Source organism: Astyanax mexicanus, chromosome 12, assembly GCF_023375975.1.
Source record: "Astyanax mexicanus isolate ESR-SI-001 chromosome 12, AstMex3_surface, whole genome shotgun sequence".
Classification (NCBI taxonomy): Eukaryota; Metazoa; Chordata; class Actinopteri; order Characiformes; family Acestrorhamphidae; genus Astyanax; species Astyanax mexicanus.
In genome coordinates this window covers 21,053,752-21,072,962 of record NC_064419.1, presented here as the reverse complement: position 1 = coordinate 21,072,962, position 19,211 = coordinate 21,053,752, and the positions used below count along the sequence as shown (strand labels likewise).

Genomic DNA, 19,211 nt, shown 5'->3' with positions numbered 1-19,211 from the left:
CTTTAACTTTGTTTCTCAGGTCTTGTAACTGAAACAGCAACTATGACATTTCAGATTTCTAAACATCATATTTTAAATATATTAACAATTATATAATCATTACATTCACTCTTTAATATCACCAGGAACATAAACGAGGGTCTGCGTTTTCTGTGGAGCCTCTGTTGCTGATCAGTCTGAAAAATGGAAAATAATTGTAAATTAAAATAAAAAATAATTGAACAAAAAATATGAATGTTATCAGAAGCTCGAGCAGCTGTGTGTAAAAAGGGCAGAAAAATGAAGCTGCACCTCGAGTCTAAATAAGAAGAAAAGGGAGGAGTGTCGTGTTAATATGCTAGAACATAGGTTTTTATTCAGATGTGTTGTATTGTAACAGTGTTGAAGAAGGATGAACACAGTTTGATTGTGATTCTCTGTAAAAGAAAGGAGAGCAGCAACAATAAATTCACAGATAAAAACAAAATGAATAAATAAAAAATATGCTTTAAATGCATTTGTTTAAAGTGCAAGACACAGCAAAAAGCCCTGTGTTAGCTAATCACAGCAAATACGTTACATATTGGATAAAGTCTTTTTCAAACGGTGGGAAGAAGCCTAAGGCAATTTAGAAATCATAAAATAAATAAATAAACAAGTCAAAATATGTATTTAAATGTATTTAAAATCAATGAATTCTCCTCATTAGATCAGCTGATTAGATCAGAGCTGAAGGAGGAGGATCTAGTGTGAGTGTGAAGTGTAGCATGTAGATGAAGAGGTCTGTCAGTAGAGCTGAGAAACTAAGACTATACTTTCAGGGGTCATTTCTATAGTTTTTAACTTGGAAAGTTGTTCTGAAAGTGTTACGTCTCTCTACCCACGATGATGAGTCGTGATACTTCTTTCTGAGCGTGAATCTGATGGAGAGTAATGATTAATCTCATCTGCTCTCTGTTGTTGATGAGCGTTCCTGCTGTGTTTTTCAATCTGGAGGAAGGAAGTATGAACTGAGTGGGTATTTATCTTTTTTATTAATGTTTACAAAAGCAAGATTACTTACAGAAGGTAAGTTTGTGTAGTAGACTAGGCCAAATGTCTAAGAGCTCCAACAGCCCTACTGTGTCTGATCTACTCATTTGTACCACCATAACACACACTAACACCTCATATATAACCACCATGCCAGTGTTCCTCAGTGCAGTGCTGAGAATAAATGGCCCAGCAGCCAAATAATATCTGCTCTGTGATTTTATTTCTGTCTGTTATGACAGTGCATGGGTTTTTCTCAGACTGAATTTCCTACTGTTTTTCGCTGACCTCTGTGCTCCACTGGTTATCTTAATCCTGTCTGGACTGACATCTGAGTTTCGTCATCTTGCATTTATGAAATTACTATTTGTCTACTGCTACACACCGTAATTACACTTTGGGCGCACATTGTCATGAAGATCCATGTAAACACAACAGCAAGTGGAAATGGAGGAGCTACTGAATGTGATGTCATGTGACCGAGAAAGCCAAAAAAACTCACTGGTCTTCCTGTTTTTTCATTTGCAGTCTGAATGCAAGAGTTTTATCACAGAAATATTTTTCATAAATAAATAAAATGCATTTGTTTAAAGTGCAAAACACTGTAACGAGCCCTGTGCTAGCTAATCACAGCGAATACATGTTAACGTTTTGGTTAAAGTCTTTTTCAAACGATGGAAAAGGAGCCTAATAAATAAATAAAATAAATAAGTAAACATGCCAAAATATGTATTTAAATTTAAATGTATTAAAAACACTGAATTCTCCTCATCAGACCAGCTGATCAGATCTAAGCTGAAGGAGGAGGATCTAGAGTGAGTGTGAAGTGTAGCGTGTAGATGAAGAGTTCTGTCAGTAGAGCTGATAAACTAAGACTATACTTTCAGGGATCATTTCTATAGTTTCTAACTTGGAAAGTTGTTCTGAAAGTGTTACGTCTCTCTACCCACGATGACGAGTCGTGATACTTCTTTCTGAGCGTGAATCTGGTGGAGAGTAGTGATTAAACTCATCTGCTCTCATTTGTTGATGAGCGTTCCTGCTGTGTTTCACAGTCTGGAGGAAAGAAGCATGAACTGAGTGGTTGTGGAATATTTTTAGTAAATGTGTATATAAGAAGATTGTCTTATGAAAGATAAGATTCACTCTAGTTCTAGCTGGGTTCAGCAGCAGACTATAAGCTGATAATACTCATCTCTGACTGGGAAAATAGCAGGTAACAGCTAATACTACTCCAGCAATTTATTGAAATGAATTACTGCTGTCAGTGTAAACAACCTAATCAATTCACTTTAACTCAAACTATACCCAAAAGTAGATCTTAGACAAATGAGTGTGTATCTGAAATAAATATATTCCAGTTAGTTTGATCATATTAGCTTAAGTGCTCCCAAATTTCTGTGGTATTTAAGTTACAGTAACTGAATTCATTCAAATAGTAGAGCAGTTAAATTTGACCTTTTCTCATTTAAAATATTGCTTTACTTCAACTTCTACTCAAATACACGTTTTACAGTGTATATTGCAATCCTTTGGCTTCTTCTTCTGGTACTACTACTTTTAATTCTTCCAGGATCAATAACTCAAAATCAGATAGAAGTAGAAAGTTTGCTGTAACTTTGTTTCTCCGGTTTTGTAACTGTAACAGCAACTATGATATTTCAGATTTGTAAGGATCTAGTGTGAGTGTGAAGTGTAGCGTGTGGATGAAGAGTTCTGTCTGTAGAGCTGAGAAACTAAGACTATACTTTCCAGGATCATTTCTATAGTTTATAACTTGGAAAGTTGTTCTGAAAATGTTACGTCTCTCTACCCACGATGACGAGTTGTGATACTTCTTTCTGAGCGTGAATCTGATGGAGAGTAATGATTAAACTCATCTGCTCTGTTGTTTCACAGTCTGGAAGAAGGAAGTATGAACTGAGTGGGTATTTATCTTTTTTATTAATGTTTACAAAAGCAAGATTACTTACAGAAGGTAAGTTTGTGTAGTAGACTAGGCCAAATGTCTAAGAGCTCCAACAGCCCTGCTGTGTCTGATCTACTCATTTGTACCATCATAACACACACTAACACCTCATACATAACCACCATGCCAGTGTTCCTCAGTGCAGTGATGAGAATAAATGGCCCAGCAGCCAAATAATATCTGCTCTGTGATTTTATTTCTGTCTGTTATGACAGTGCATGGGTTTTTCTCAGACTGAATTTCCTACTGTTTTTCGCTGAACTCTGTGCTCCACTGGTTATTTTAGTCCGGTCTGGACTGACATCTGAGTTTCGTCATCTTGCATTTATGAAATTACTATTTGTCTACTGCTACACACCGTAATTACACTTTGGGCGCACATTGTCATGAAGATCCATGTAAACACAACAGCAAGTGGAAATGGAGGAGCTACTGAATGTGATGTCATGTGACCGAGAAAGCCAAAAAAACTCACTGGTCTTCCTGTTTTTTCATTTGCAGTCTGAATGCAAGAGTTTTATCACAGAAATATTTTTTATAAATAAATAAAATGCATTTGTTTAAAGTGCAAAACACTGTAACGAGCCCTGTGCTAGCTAATCACAGCGAATACATGTTAACGTATTGGTTAAAGTCTTTTTCAAATGATGGAAAAGGAGCCTAATAAATAAATAAAATAAATAAGTAAACATGCCAAAATATGTATTTAAATTTAAATGTATTAAAAACACTGAATTCTCCTCATCAGACCAGCTGATCAGATCTAAGCTGAAGGAGGAGGATCTAGAGTGAGTGTGAAGTGTAGCGTGTAGATGAAGAGTTCTGTCAGTAGAGCTGAGAAACTAAGACTATACTTTCAGGGATCATTTCTATAGTTTCTAACTTGGAAAGTTGTTCTGAAAGTGTTACGTCTCTCTACCCACGATGACGAGTCGTGATACTTCTTTCTGAGCGTGAATCTGATGGAGAGTAATGATTAAACTCATCTGCTCTCTGTTGTTGATGAACGTTCCTGCTGTGTTTCACACTCTGGAAGAAGGAAGTATAATCAGAGTGGTTGTTTACCTTTTTGTTGTTGTTTAAACAAGAAGATTAATTTATGTAAGGTAGGATTGTCTGGTAACGTGAGTCCAGTGTTTAAAAGCTCCAGCAGCACTGCTGTGCCTGATTTACTAATTTCAAGCAGCACAACCTACACTACCACCTCATACACCACCACCATACCAGTGTTTCTCACTGCAGTGCTGAAAATAAATGACCCACCAGCCAAATAATATCTGCTCTGCGATGTTTTTCTTTCTTGTGGGGTTCTTACTCAAAAAGTAATTTAGGTAGAATGTTTGCTTTAACTTTGTTTCTCAGGTCTTGTAACTAAAACAGCAACTATGACATTTCAGATTTCTAAACATCATATTTTAAATATATTAACAATTATATAATCATTACATCCACTCTTTAATATCACCAGGAACATAAACGAGGGTCTGCGTTTCCTGTGGAGCCTCTGTTGCTGATCAGTCTGAAAAATGGAAAATAATTGTAAATTAAAATAAAAAATAATTGAACAAAAAATATGAATGTTATCAGAAGCTCGAGCAGCTGTGTGTAAAAAGGGCAGAAAAATAAAGCTGCACCTCGAGTCTAAATAAGAAGAAAAGGGAGGAGTGTCGTGTTAATATGCTAGAACATAGGTTTTTATTCAGATGTGTTGTATTGTAACAGTGTTGAAGAAGGATGAACACAGTTTGATTGTGATTCTCTGTAAAAGAAAGGAGAGCAGCAACAATAAATTCACAGATAAAAACAAAATGAATAAATAAAAAATATGCTTTAAATGCATTTGTTTAAAGTGCAAGACACAACAAAAAGCCCTGTGTTAGCTAATCACAGCAAATACGTTACATATTGGATAAAGTCTTTTTCAAACGGTGGGAAGAAGCCAAAGGCAATTTAGAAATCATAAAATAAATAAATAAACAAGTCAAAATATGTATTTAAATGTATTTAAAATCAATGAATTCTCCTCATTAGATCAGCTGATTAGATCAGACCTGAAGGAGGAGGATCTAGTGTGAGTGTGAAGTGTAGCGTGTAGATGAAGAGTTCTGTCAGTAGAGCTGAGAAACTAAGACTATACTTTCAGGGATCATTTCTATAGTTTCTAACTTGGAAAGTTGTTCTGAAAGTGTTACGTCTCTCTACCCACGATGACGAGTCGTGATACTTCTTTCTGAGCGTGAATCTGATGGAGAGTAATGATTAAACTCATCTGCTCTCTGTTGTTGATGAGCGTTCCTGCTGTGTTTCACAGTCTGGAGGAAAGAAGTATGAACTGAGTGGTTGTTGATTTTTTTTTAGTAAATGTGTATATAAGAAGATTGTCTTATGAAAGTTAAGATTCACTCTAGTTCTAGCTGGGTTCAGCAGCAGACTATAAGCTGATAATACTCATCTCTGACTGGGAAAATAGCAGGTAACGGTTAATACTACTGCAGCAATTTATTGAAATGAATTATTGCTGTCAGTGTAAACAACTTAATCAATTCACTTTAACTCAAACTATACCCAAAAGTAGATCTTATACAAATGAGTGTGTATCTGAAATAAATATATTCCAGTTAGTTTGATCATATTAGCTTAAATGCTCCCAAATTTCTGTGGTATTTAAGTTACAGTAGCTGAATTCATTCAAATAGTAGAGCAGTTAAATTTGACCTTTTCTCATTTAAAATATTGCTTTACTTCAACTACTACTCAAATACACGTTTTACAGTGTATATTGTAATCCTTTGGCTTCTTCTTCTGGTACTACTACTTTTAATTCTTCCAGGATCAATAACTCAAAATCAGGTAGAAGTAGAAAGTTTGCTTTAACTTTGTTTCTCCGGTTTTTTAACTGGAACAGCAACTATGATATTTCAGATTTGTAAGGATCTAGAGTGAGTGTGAAGTGTAGCGTGTAGATGAAGAGTTCTGTCAGTAGAGCTGAGAAACTAAGACTATACTTTCAGGGATCATTTCTATAGTTTCTAACTTGGAAAGTTGTTCTGAAAGTGTTACGTCTCTGTACCCACGATGACGAGCCGTGATACTTCTTTCTGAGCGTGAATCTGATGGAGTCATTTTTAAACTCATCTGCTCTCTGTTGTTGATGAGCGTTCCTGCTGTGTTTCACAGTCTGGTGGAAAGAAGTATGAACTGAGTGGTTGATCTATTTGTTGATGTTAATATAAGAAATTAACACAGCTTAATCTGCAATATATTATCATACTTATAAACATACAAAAGATGAGATTACTATTTATTACAGTTTAAATGCTGAAAAGTAGTTGTAGTAAGTTATGTCATTAAACCATGTCAGGCCCCAAAAGTTTAGACACAGAAAAGTACTTTCTGTGTAACATACAAAGTAATGTTAACAACAAATACATTTGATTTTCAGCCAGTTAATATTTGAAATTTATAAAGAAGTAATAAGTAAATTTTGTAGGTAACTGAGTACATTTCACAAACCAAAACTGTGTGTACTCATCAACACGCTGAGAAAGAAGTATCACGACTCGTCATCGTGGGTAGAGAGATGTAACACTTTCAGAACAATTTTCCAAGTTAGAAACTATAGAAATGATCCCTGAAAGTATAGTCTTAGTTTCACATCTCTATTGACAGAACTTTTCATCTACACTCTACACTTCACACTCACACTAGATCCTTACAAATCTGAAATATCATAGTTGCTGTTCCAGTTACAAGACCTGACAAACAAAGTTAGAGCAAACTTTCTACCTGAATTGTTTTTAGAGTTATTGATTCTGGAAGAATGAAAAGAAGTAGATCTAGAAGAAGAAGCTGAAAGATTACAATATACACTGTAAAAAGTGTATTTGAGTATTAGTAAAAATAATACAATATTTAAAATCAGAAAAGGTCAAATCTAACTGCTCTACTATTTGAATGAACTAAGTTCCTATAACTTAAATACCACAGAAATGTGAAAACACTTAACCTGATAAGATAATTAATAATGAACAAAATTATTTGAGATACACACTTAGATCATTTGCATTTATTCTACTTTTGGGCGTAGTTTGAGTTAAGGTGGATTGATTAAGTTGTTTTACACTGACAGCAGTAATTCATTTCACTAAAATATGGTCATTTGTAGGGTGTGTCTTATTTTTGTTTTGTGCAGCATTAATGAGTAGAACACCTTTCCTGCTGGCTCCTGCGCCTATTTATTTGCATACTGGGTGTCACCCCCATGTCCACAGCCGAGGACACTGTTCAACAACGCCTGTGATTGGTCGTTAAAACAGAAAGCTTACGAGACAGGCCGTAAGTTAAATCGCAGCGAGTATGCCGGTTTGAAATCTTGTGAAAGCTTGCTCGACTTTGTGCAATGCTCACAAACTTTTTTTCCCTGGAAGTGTGAAGAGACCTGTTGTGCTGGTACAAATGAATGGATTAGACACAGCAGTGCTGCTGGAGTTCTTAAACAAAGGGTCCACTCTACTTAACAGTTCTGCCTTAAGTAAGTATATCTTCTTATCTAAACATCAACAAAATGATCAATAACAACTCAGTTCAAACTTTGTTTCTCAGGTCTTGTAACTGGAACAGCAACTATGATATTACAGATTTGTAAGGATCTAGTGTGAGTGTGAAGTGTAGAGTGTAGATGAAGAGTTCTGTCAGTAGAGCTGAGAAACTAAGACTATACTTTCAGGGATCATTTCTATAATTTTTAACTTGGAAAGTTGTTCTGAAAGTGTTACGTCTCTCTACCCATGATGACGAGTCGTGATACTTCTTTCTGAGTGTGAATCTGATGGAGAGTAATGATTAAACTCATCTGCTCTCTGTTGTTGATGAGCGTTCCTGCTGTGCTCCAACGTCGGGTATAAAGAGAAGCCTTTTCAGAGGAGCAGAGGCTCATGTTGCTGTAAAGTGTAGAACAATTTTTTTATTAGAAGAAACATTTTAGTCATGTTTCTTTAATGCTTAAACAAGACATGTACAAAAATGAAGTCCATTTAAAGCATAAAAACACGCTTGCATTTGTTGTAGCAGTCTTATTAAAACATATTTTTGCAGCTAAAACAAGAGCTCTCCCTCTTGTCTGCAGTGTGTCGCTCCAATAACAAACCTCCCAGCCCCCCTAGGAGACAAGCACAGGTTCCACTATAGGAGCATAAAAGAATATTATAAACTTTCCCTCTTGTTTTAAACTTAATTTAGCCTACTTTAATGGAATTAAGTCCAAAATTGACTTAAACAGAACAACTGTCTCTAAAGGCATTTGTGCTTTTCCTCTGCAGAAAGGACTCTGCTGAAAGGTCAAACACGATGTACTGAAGAAAAATGACATGATTTCTTTAGTCACACTGAAGAGGCTCCAGCCATTCCTTTGACTCCACGAACAGCCCCATCATTCCACACCTATACTTACAGCTCTGTCTCTTCACAAGCAGCAGCCAGCTGAACACATTATTACTGCTCTACACAGCACTGTGTCCTTCTGATGCCTTAGCCAGAGGATTAGAGCGGGACACACAGAGCAGGCAGCACAGACCCTTGGGCAGGGATGAAGTGAGGCTATTCTGCTTCACATGCCGTTTTAACACACTCCCACATAAAAAGACCACTAATCGGATGAGCTTTAAATGTGAAGTTCAGCAGTTTTGAATGTGACGCTGTTGGATAGGTGTCCACATTCTTGTTTTGCTTTGTAAAGACCAGAATTTTCACATCAAAGATCATTCTCTATTTTTGGAGTTGCCTTTTGAGTGTGTTTGAAAAAAGGTCTTTGGCATGATGTGTTAGAATTAAAACTTTCAGAACATTTGTACACTGCAAAAATTAAGAAGTTGAAAAAATAAACTTTTCAAGGCAAGTTTTGAAGTTTTGAAGAAAACCACCACCAACTACAAATATTTAGATCAGATAATTCATTTTTCATATGTATAAAAAATGTTTTTAGGTGGAAACCTTTTAAACATGTGCTGTAAATTCTACTGACTAACCTTTTGGATCAATAATTTAAAATATGTTGTGTCAATGACATTTTTTCTTAATTTTGTTCATTTTGTATGCTCTAATAGCTTTTAACACACAGAACAGACAGGTAAATATTATACAACAGAAATTTAAATCCAAAGATAAGTCAGTCTGTGGGGAACGACTACACACTGATGGTGAGTGAGAGATGGGAGAACACGCCCAATATGCAAATAGCATCACCAACATCAGGTTAAAACCCCTGCAGAATTGCTCAGTAGACCCTGTTTAACTAAAGAGTAAAACTGAGCATGTGCAGTAGTGCAGAGTAGTTGGTTTGGCCTCTATTAGTGTTCAACTACAATTTGTACATTTTGCAACTCAAATGAGGTAGTTACACCATAGACTGTATATAGCTGGACAGAGCATCGTCTCTCAAAAGTGAAGCCACCACAGGTCGGGCGCCCCCTGCTGTTCGGAAAAGCAGAAACCTGTATAACCCCACCCACCCCCATAGGTTTCAATGGCAAAACAGACAACTTTCAATCACGTTTTTTTCTAATATACTGTCATTCTACCTCCTTTATTTAAATGCAACAGCTAGTGTAACCTCTGCTTATATTGTCAAATTTTTATATTCCCACAGAATTCAGCTCTATTTAAAAAAGGTGTGGTTATTGTAAAAAGGGCTGGGTTACACCTAGCCGGGGTGGGACCAATGACTGTATGGACGGGACCAATAACAGACCGTCAGCAGAACCTGCATCATGTTCTTTTTTTCCCCTTACGTCAAGCAGTAGACTAGTACTAGTAGTTAGTCAAACGTTTAGCTAGCTAACTGTACTACCGTTATTATTTTTTATTAGCTAAACTGAATTTAGATTGTTGTATTAATAATGTCGTGTTCTGCTGTTAATTGCTCTAAAAGACATTCTGGACAAAGTTCTTTGCAGTTTTTTCGGTAAGTTTGCTGGCTGTTTTTCCCTCCACTCCTGTGTCTGTGTGCATTTTATTTTATTAATTATCAAGATCTTAGGCGAAACATTTAATCTCGGTTGGATTATATAGCTAGCTTAATTTGTTAGCTAACATTAGTGTAGTTATCTAACTAACTATATTCGCTAGACTCTGTAGAATGAATATTTTTATTTGGTCGGTGGCTTCGTCCGTCACCGGTGCGTGCGGCAAGCTGACCCAGATAGCATGAAGGCTCTGCCTGAGATCCGCTGATGTACGGCTGCACTGGTTTAGACTCTGCATAATCCGTGCAGAATTTAGCCAAATGTGCTCAGTTCGTCTCAGCGGCAAAATTAACTGAGCTTCAGTACCGGCTTCGTCTCGTTGTTTAAAGCAATAACTAGTCCTGGCATTCACTGCCATTTGGAGATGTTTTTTTTCGCTGTATTTAATTCACTTCCACTTGCTACATACAGAACTATCATGTGGCTGGGTACACGGTTAATATCCATAACGTGCACAAACTGCACTGTTACTATGAAAATATTAATCTTATCGTGCTGCAGATAAGTTCTCCGCTCGGCTCGACTGGACTCCGCTCGGCTCGGCAGACCTGTGTGAGCTCTGTGGAGGCAGCCCTCAGGGGCAGGTTTATTTAAATGAGTAGGCTGAATCTCCACAGTCTTTCTCCCTCCTCTGGTCTCTACTGCGCAGACTCAGGTTTCTAAATCGCCAAAATGGCGGAAGATTTTGGCTTCATTTTCATTAAATGAATGGGAACGGCGACACGGCGTCCATCTTTACATACAGTCTATGAGTTACACCAACTTTTAACAAGAAGCTTAATAATTATAGATGAGGCAACTAGTTTACTGTAGGTTATGGTGCAATTCAATATTTCTTGTGTAGCTGACTTAAAAATCACCTTAAGGAGAACGATTCTAAATTTAGTTTTTTAGTGTAGCAAATTTTTTAATTTATTTTTATTACCAAAAATTGCTTTATTATTCTTGTTGATTTAATCATATGATATATTTTCTCAACCTTTTCTATCTTAATAAAGTCACACAATGTCAATATTCAACAGTATTATCAATTTTATTCTTATTCAGTACTTTGGTCACACAGCTGATCTCTCACATACTTAAAACTGGTGCCTGGTGGAGCCTCTCTACGTCTCCAGAGTGAAATCCAACATGTCCAATTGGGAGAAATCAGAGGGATGTGAAAATTATGTCCATTACAAATTATTAAGTCCAATACAGATAAATAAGTTGCTGTAAAGTTGATTTTGTATATTAGTGTTTTAACGGAATATATTTAGTCTGGGTTAGTCAGAAAAGTGTGTTGAAAAAAACTTAAACTTTTTATGTCACTTAAAACAATAAATAAAAATAAAAATCCTGCCAAATTTATAAAACTTATTTTTTTTTTATCTTAAAACATGGTATTTATTTAAGTATTGGCTAAAGGCCATCAGAATTGCTTTTTAGAGTATATTTAGATAATGTTACTTTAATTCAGTAATTCTATGGATTGGTTTACAGATCACATGTTTAACAGGAAAGTGTTTTACAAATTAAAAGCATTAAAATGACAATAAATCATAACATTTAGCTTCCACTCAACCTGCAGTCTGAGTCAGCCTACAGCCACTATTGCCATGATGTGACAAATGTTTAGAGATAGACTGTAACAATGGGCTTCTGGACAGAAAATTTCATTTCAGAACACTCCCAGATGGTTCTTTCAATATAGGCAAGGTCAGCTAGCACAAAAAGCACACAGCTAGCCTCAGCTGTTTGATTGACTGAATTAATACTGGCATGGCAACAATGAAAAAGTATGCCCCTGGTTCTCTACAGTTTTTTGCTGCGTTTCTGTGTTTTGTAATTCAACTATCCTTCATTGAGCTGCGAAATGCAGCATCTTTTTTCAAATGGACAGTCTCCTCTTCTTTTTTTCTGTTTAGAAGGATATTTCTGGGCCCTTCGGCACAAACATCTTTGGAAGTCCCTTTAGTCATCAAATAGCAAAATGATAATAATAGCATAAAATGCAATATCGTATTAGCCTCTTATCTCCAGCAGCTGTGGTTCTTCCCCCTTCAGCTGTTAGGAAGAACTTTGATTTCTTATAATAATGTAAAATAGCTGTGTATTTGTGTTCATCCATGAGTGGGATGAAATTTGATTTATTTTTGCAGAAGCTGAGAGGGAATAGAGTTAAGAGACGGGGAAATATACATTGTTTGATACATTTTATTAGAACATTTTTAATATCAATATAACTTGCCTTTTGTATCTGCAGCATAGTTGTTTAAATGTCATACAAACATACAGTAACAATACATTTTTCAATACATACAATGCATAAGCACATTATTACAAATATAGAATTATAAAATGTTGGAATGTTAAAGTACTTTTGGTACATTTCATACAGTTTTCTTTGATGTGGGGGTGGGTTGTTTTGCCACGTTTGCACTACTGCCAGGTTAAATAGTTAAATAGTATTTTTGAGTAGTTAAATAGCACATAAAAAAGATACTTTCCTAAAGGTTTGAAGATTTAACTATATTTTCATAAAAATATCAAGCTATTTAAATATGTGCAAAATTTCCTGTCCACCTTTTTATCTTGGAATAACTGCCCCTTTAAGAATGGACCATATTTGTCGTATTGTAAGGCGCACCTAAAATCCTTTAATTTTCCCCAAAAAAATTGTCGGTGCGCCTTATAATCCAGTGCGTCTTATGTATGAATTTTATCAGTCAGGTTGTAAGAATCAGTAAAGCTACTCTGCTGAAGTACAGCTTTATACAGGAGTTTCAGTTTAGTTCTCCAGCACTGGGGCTTGTGTAGCATTAGCATTAGCTGCTAACCTCTATTTCCCCATTCAGAGGTGAATATTATTGGCCTGTAGCCTGCTCCTAATCCTAGATAGCCGCTTATAGCCCGGTTAGCCGCTAATGCTAATGCTCCAGCCTAGTGCTGGAGAAATCCGGAAATTAAGCTTAGTGTAAATGAATCAATAATATTTAGTTAATTTAAATATGAACTAAATATTGAACAGCCTAAATATATTTCTTACATTGCCTTCACACTTAGCTTAATCTGTCCACCGTGTCGTGATGAAACATTAAGGTAAATAAACATAATTTTAGAAAATCAAAATGCATCTTTGAATCAGAACAAAAAGTTCTCATAAACATTTAAGAAAGCTTGCAACTGTTGATCAACTGTTTTATTATTTATTTATTTTTTGCAAAGAATTGTCCACCCTGTCATGTGCCTTGCTATGACTAGGTGGCCACATGCATGACAGGAAATAAAAAGTGAAACCAAAAAGTGATTAATAAATACAGTCCCCTCCAAAAGTATTGTAACAGTGAGACCAACACCATTATTTCCACTGTAGACTGAAAACACTTGGGTTTGACAGTAAAAGATTAATATGGGACCAAATATCAACTATTTAGCTTCTATTTCTAGGTATTTACATCAGGCTTTTTCTTTATAGCACTCACAATGTTTCTGTTTTCAACTGTTTTGGTTTAACTTGGTCTACCTGTTCGACCTCTGTTACAAAGTGCACAAGTGACAATTTTCTTCTTCAGGACATTCCTAACGATTGTTCTGGCTATAGACAATATTTGTGGAATAGCTCTGATTGATTGATCTTCTCTTAGCTTCACAGTTGCTTGTTTTTCACCCATAGACTCACAGCTCTCTGGTTTTCATGTTGGTTACTCCTCTTACTATAAATGCACAGTCTGCAGAGATAAAACCCAAATCTGAAACTGAGCGCAGACATTCAGCGCTATTTATTGTATGAATAATTAATGTGACAGAACACACCTGTCCAACAAAACACACCTGACAGTTAGATGTTCCACTTTTGCTCACAAGAAAAATGGGTGGGTTTAGACAGAAGGTGCTATCTTCTGAACTGTGTATTAGATACAGATGTAAATACCTGGAAATAAAAGCTGAAATGTTGACCATTTTCAGCTTTTAATATCAAGCCAATTTATTTTTCAGTCTACAGCAAAAATAAAGAGATTGGCCTCACCGTTCCAATACTTTTGAAGGGGACTGTATATAATAGTCATTTATTTTAGTTTTAAAGGCCAAAAGACACAGTAGTCTCATAACAACCCAGAGAAAACATAAGTTTTTATACATTTTAATAGAACTTTTTTTAAACATAATAAATGTCATAAAATGTATTAAACTACAGAATACTCAGTTATGACAAAGAAAAACAGGTGTTTTGAAAAATCTATTGAGAAAAATTCCACTCAGACCCATTATTATGACACTGGCAACTGAGCTCTGATGCGTCCCACTTCTATCAGTGGTCCTTGAGATGCTTCTACAACTTGAGTGGAGTCAATCTAGACCAAATTAAATTCAGTGGATGTTATCAGGAAGGGCACACTCCTGTTTATATAAGGTCTCTCTCTAAGGTGTATGTCAGAGTGAAAAGCAAGCAATAAGGTCGAGTGAACTGCCTGTAGGCCTGCGAGACAAGATTGTGTCGAAGCACAGACCTTGGGATGGATACAAGAATATTCTGGTAGCACTGAAAGTGCCCAGGAGCACGACAGCATTGGTCAGACAGGTAACTGAGAAAGAAAAGCTTATCTAGAGGGCTCAGGGTCTCAAACTTTCTGACCGTCAGGGTGAAGGTTTACATTTCAACAAAACAATGAGACTTAGCACAGAATAGAACCAAGAAAACACAAGTGGGGGTCCAGAAAAAGTCTAAAGTCAATATCCAGACCTGAACCCAACAGAGCTGCACACCAACCCCATCAATCCTCATTCAAACACATGTCAAGTCAAGTAATTAAGTTTTAGTCATTTTATTAGAGTGCATTAGTGTCAGGCTGTGCAGCAAGGGAGGCACAAAGGCGGACATAATTGCAAGCAATATATATATATATATATATATATATATATATATATATATATATATATATATATATATATATATATATATATATATATATATATGATAAAACAGAAATAAACCAAAGAAATAATCACAATACAAAACAGGATAAATAATCAAACAGCACAACTAGAAGAAACACTGAATTCATGTTTAAATATGTTTACCCTGTGATTTTAACACTTTGGATTTTCCTGTGTAGGTTTCTTGCTCTGTTTTTGCTCTACATGAAGCAAGGACAAACATATAGGACAAAATGGCTGTCTCCACAAATTTCATATTATTCTCCAGCTTGTATATATATAGTGTCCTGACTTATATAATGTGCAGGCATTTTTCATGCACCTTGTTCTAATGTGGGAGACCATGTCCATTACATGTCTTGCAAATTACATGTAATATTTAGACTCCAATCACAGTGAAAGCAGATCAAAGATGTTTCCTCCTTGTCTTGTAAAGAGATGGATAAATTATTAATGCTCAGTCTCAGGTTAGAAACGTCTGGCTTTTTGAAGTCTCTGAAGTGAGAAGAACCTTCTGAAGTTTTGTTCTGTTCTTTAAACTTGTCGCTGCTTTGTGAAGAAGCCAACCTAAACTTCCATACTGCATAAAACTCTGAGTCTTCTTGCTGAAAAAGTGAGAGAATGAGGGACAAGCACAGCACTTTTCACTAAGTGAACATGCAAAAAGCATGAAAATTTAAACAGCACTCCAGATTTCAGATTTCTCCAATGGCTTTAGCATATTTCAGAAGTACAAGGACGGTGAGAACATTTTCATAGGGTTTTTGAGAATTATTAAATTAGTTTGTCGTCAATTTAAAGGACGATTAAGGATTACTGTTTCAGGAGTAAAATAAAATGAACAGGATGTATCAACAGACACTGAGAAAACATGCTGAGGTAAAGCACTGGCAGCTCTTGTCAGCAGGGCTTCAGCTAGTAGTTTTTAGCCCTTTCTATTCCAAATCAACAAAGTGTTCTTACTCCCACTTGCAGAGCCAATATTAAACAGAAAAAAAAAGGCACAGATGAATTCAAATTACAATTTTTTTTATAAAAAAGGAACACTTATTCTCACCATTAGTCAAAAACAGGCAAAATTAAATAAAGTGAAGTAATATAAAATGTAAACATGAATATTATTCAATCAACTCAACCAACAAATATTGTCAGCCAGTCACATACTGCCAAAATAGTCCCAAAATGGTCCCAAACAGCAGATTTATAAGTTGACGGTGCATCTTCAAATGTCCCTTTCTCTGTTTCGAGTTCACTCGTCATGAACAGGCAGCTAAGAAAGTTTTATTTAAATAGCACTCAAATCTTTCATGATGCTGATATGCTCCTGGGAAATTCAGAAAAAAATCTGATTGGTTGTTGCATGGTTGTGGAGAGACACCCTAAGAGGAGTATATAAAAAAGTCTCCCCGGGTCCTAAGAAGTCCTGACTATAACTGCGGAAAATTTGAAATGTACAGCGGGAGAGCGTACGTTCGCTCTGTTAGTGAGTGCACCGAAATATCGTGGTTCATCCGGGTGTATCGAACCAAACAGCCTGAACCGAACCGTTGCATCCCTAACTGCTACATAGCCTAAAAAGCCTCAGCATCTATTGGATGCTTTACCATTCAGTACTTTTGAGATGAATTGGGGATGAAGTGGGGTGGCGTCCTGACCAACATCCAAAATCCTGAAATTATTAAATGTCTTGTCACCCCCTTTTAACAGTAGAGACACCAATAAAATCAGAACCTTGATTTCAGGATAAACAATGGATGAGCAAGTGTCCCAGAACTTTTGTAATGGTCTATATAAGGTACTACTTACAGGCCCAGAGGTTTCACATCACTAAATATTTCCACAGTGTCATAGATTACATCTCAAACTGAGCTCATTCCAAAGCCTAACCTGAGGCTGAATTACCTTTTACCTCCCGGCGGCTACAGCAGCCACACACACACACACACACACACACACACACACGCCTAATTCACTTATTTATTCATTACACACCTCATATTGATTCTCATCCTCGTCACAGCCAACACGTCAACACAGATGGTAAATGCAGCTTTCATGAGTGGGCTGCTTCTGAAACAGACAGAGAAATACAAGGTCATTTCAGGGTAGAGGAAAGTGCTTATCAGTGAACAATAGAGCTCTGCAATTTTCCATGGAAAAACACAAATTAAACATTTGATGTCATGGTCCTGTCTTTCATTTTCAAGGAAAAAAGAAAATAGCAATTTAGAATATATTTGATTTTTTTATACAATAATATAAGTAATTATATACATTTACTTACAAAAACATTATACTGCAGGAATGAGTTGTTGGAATGGAAAAGAAACAAATAAGCCAAAGTATGAAAAAACTAAAAAAAAAAAAAAAAACTTAAACTAATAAAAATGAACTAATAAAAAATTAAACTGAATAACTAGCAAACCCACTCTAATTAAATTAAACTAATTAAAAATAACTAAATTGTAAGAGAAAAAGAAAATGAAATAAAATTAAACTATAATGAAAAACTCTATTAAAAACTATTATAACCTTACATTGATCGTCATCAGATCCCAAACAGACCCTGTATTTGTTGGTGAAGATAATATTGTTCCAGGTCATAGTAGTCCTAAGTTATATATCTGCTGGCAAAGGTGACGGTGGCTGTCTAATAAACAGCCAAGATAGCAGACAATTAGTTGAAATGACCATAGTGTATCAATCCTAAGCGGATAGCCTTCTTATAGGATAGCAAGGGAAGCACTATTACACCCTCTTGTGACCCTCTTGTGTGTAGTCAAACCACACCTGCAATCATTTACATATCTGTCTGAGACCTAACTGCATGGCAAGGTTTGCAGCAATCCGGGGTGCGTTGTTTTAGACGTAGGTGAATGTAGCAGTGGGAGCCTTTTATAAGTATCAGCAAAGCGTGATAAGAATACTTTTCTCAACAACTGTTTTGATGATATTCTAATAATAATAATGAAAATCTTAAAATACCTTCAACGAAGCTGATCTGATTTCTGTGGTGTTGTGCATTATTCAAATGGCTCACTTGAATGTCCTCATGCTATTTTTAAGCCCTGGGAGATGGATGTTTGTTTATACTGTGTATATCAATTTTAAACAATTAACAACATTATGTAGCATTTTCACCTTACAGTAGCAGCTTCAATATCATTTTCATATCTTTATCATTGCCATTCAGAGCCAGAACGCTGCTACTGCACTATGTAACTTTTGTGGAGCATGACTTGAGACGTTCTTTAATATTACTCTACTGCACATTTACTGAGTTTTTTTTAGCACTATAAGGTGCACCAGATTATAAGATTATAAGGCACACTATCAACAAACATCTATTTTCTGGTCTTTTTTCATACATAAGGCGCACCAAATAAAGCACACTTTATGCAAACTAGTAACTAGTAGTAGTAACTAGTAGTAGGAACAAGGGTGTTCCTTTTAAATTCAGCAGGTTTCTTCACCTGTAAAGCTAAGCTAAGTTAAGTGAACAGAACTGTAATTCTAAAAAAATAAATAAATAAATAAAAGCAGACGAGTCAGACAAGTCAAACGAGGGCTGGATGTTAATCTACACAGATTTCTCTCCCGAAAACTGTTTATTTAGGTGAGTAAAGCACTAGCGGTTAGCTGCTAATGCCACCCAAAAGCCCCACTCAGGAACCCTGAGTGTTTTAGTAAGCCAGGGCGATATTAGCTAGCGTTTCTTCCCACGTAGCTTGTTTTAACACTGTAAACATGCAAACTACAGTCCAATATACTCACCTCTGAACAGCAAAAGAGCTAGCACCGTAGTTATCGGCTAATGCTAAAGCTGCTCCAGCAGTGCTATCCGGGGTTAGAAGCAGGATACAGGCTGATGATTCTCACCTCTAAATGGCAAAAGAGCTAGCGCTTAGCAGCTAATGCTAATACTGCTGGAGAACTGAACTGAAACTCCTGTAAATAGCTGGACTTTAGCAGAGTGACTTTACTGCTCCTTACGACTTGACTGGTAAAATTCATACATGAGGCGCACCAGATTATAAAACGCACTGAAAATTGAGTTGGACAGTAATTGTCACAATAAGGGTATGTCTGCAATAAGCATAAACTTGACAATGTGAAAAAAAACGTTTATTAATAATTTCCATTTTTAAATATTATATTATATTTTTATATATATAAAAAGACCTTTAAAGCTTCACAATCATTAAAAAAAAAAACAGAAACAAATGTCTTTCAAGCAGAATATTGCTATTATCACGATATGGACGTTTTAAAAATAAAAACAATATATCGTATAA

The 19,211-nt window shown here is 35.9% G+C and overlaps 1 protein-coding gene, 1 long non-coding RNA gene, 6 other non-coding genes and 2 pseudogenes across 8 annotated transcripts in view; 8 read left to right on the top strand and 2 right to left on the bottom strand.

Annotated features, from left to right (window-relative positions):
- opn7d (opsin 7, group member d) overlaps positions 1-19,211 on the top strand; it is an 81,473-nt gene that overhangs the window by 48,803 nt on the left and 13,459 nt on the right. The window lies entirely within an intron of this gene.
- LOC125806229 (small nucleolar RNA U3) lies at positions 785-998 on the top strand. The gene has a single exon (XR_007441517.1). It is a non-coding gene; the product is annotated as a small nucleolar RNA U3 (small nucleolar RNA).
- LOC125806234 (small nucleolar RNA U3) lies at positions 1,883-2,096 on the top strand. Its single transcript, XR_007441522.1, has one exon. It is a non-coding gene; the product is annotated as a small nucleolar RNA U3 (small nucleolar RNA).
- Positions 2,750-2,940, top strand: LOC125806239 (small nucleolar RNA U3; annotated as a pseudogene).
- LOC125806225 (small nucleolar RNA U3) lies at positions 3,825-4,038 on the top strand. The gene has a single exon (XR_007441513.1). It is a non-coding gene; the product is annotated as a small nucleolar RNA U3 (small nucleolar RNA).
- On the top strand, positions 5,108-5,321 carry LOC125806235 (small nucleolar RNA U3). Its single transcript, XR_007441523.1, has one exon. It is a non-coding gene; the product is annotated as a small nucleolar RNA U3 (small nucleolar RNA).
- LOC125806238 (small nucleolar RNA U3) lies at positions 5,976-6,187 on the top strand. The gene has a single exon (XR_007441526.1). It is a non-coding gene; the product is annotated as a small nucleolar RNA U3 (small nucleolar RNA).
- On the bottom strand, positions 6,514-6,627 carry LOC125806241 (small nucleolar RNA U3; annotated as a pseudogene).
- LOC125806240 (small nucleolar RNA U3) lies at positions 7,691-7,904 on the top strand. The gene has a single exon (XR_007441527.1). It is a non-coding gene; the product is annotated as a small nucleolar RNA U3 (small nucleolar RNA).
- LOC125806169 (uncharacterized) lies at positions 15,018-18,988 on the bottom strand. Its single transcript, XR_007441464.1, has 3 exons — positions 18,691-18,988; positions 16,909-16,986; positions 15,018-15,521 (listed from the first exon to the last, which is right to left on the bottom strand). It is a non-coding gene; the product is annotated as an uncharacterized LOC125806169 (long non-coding RNA).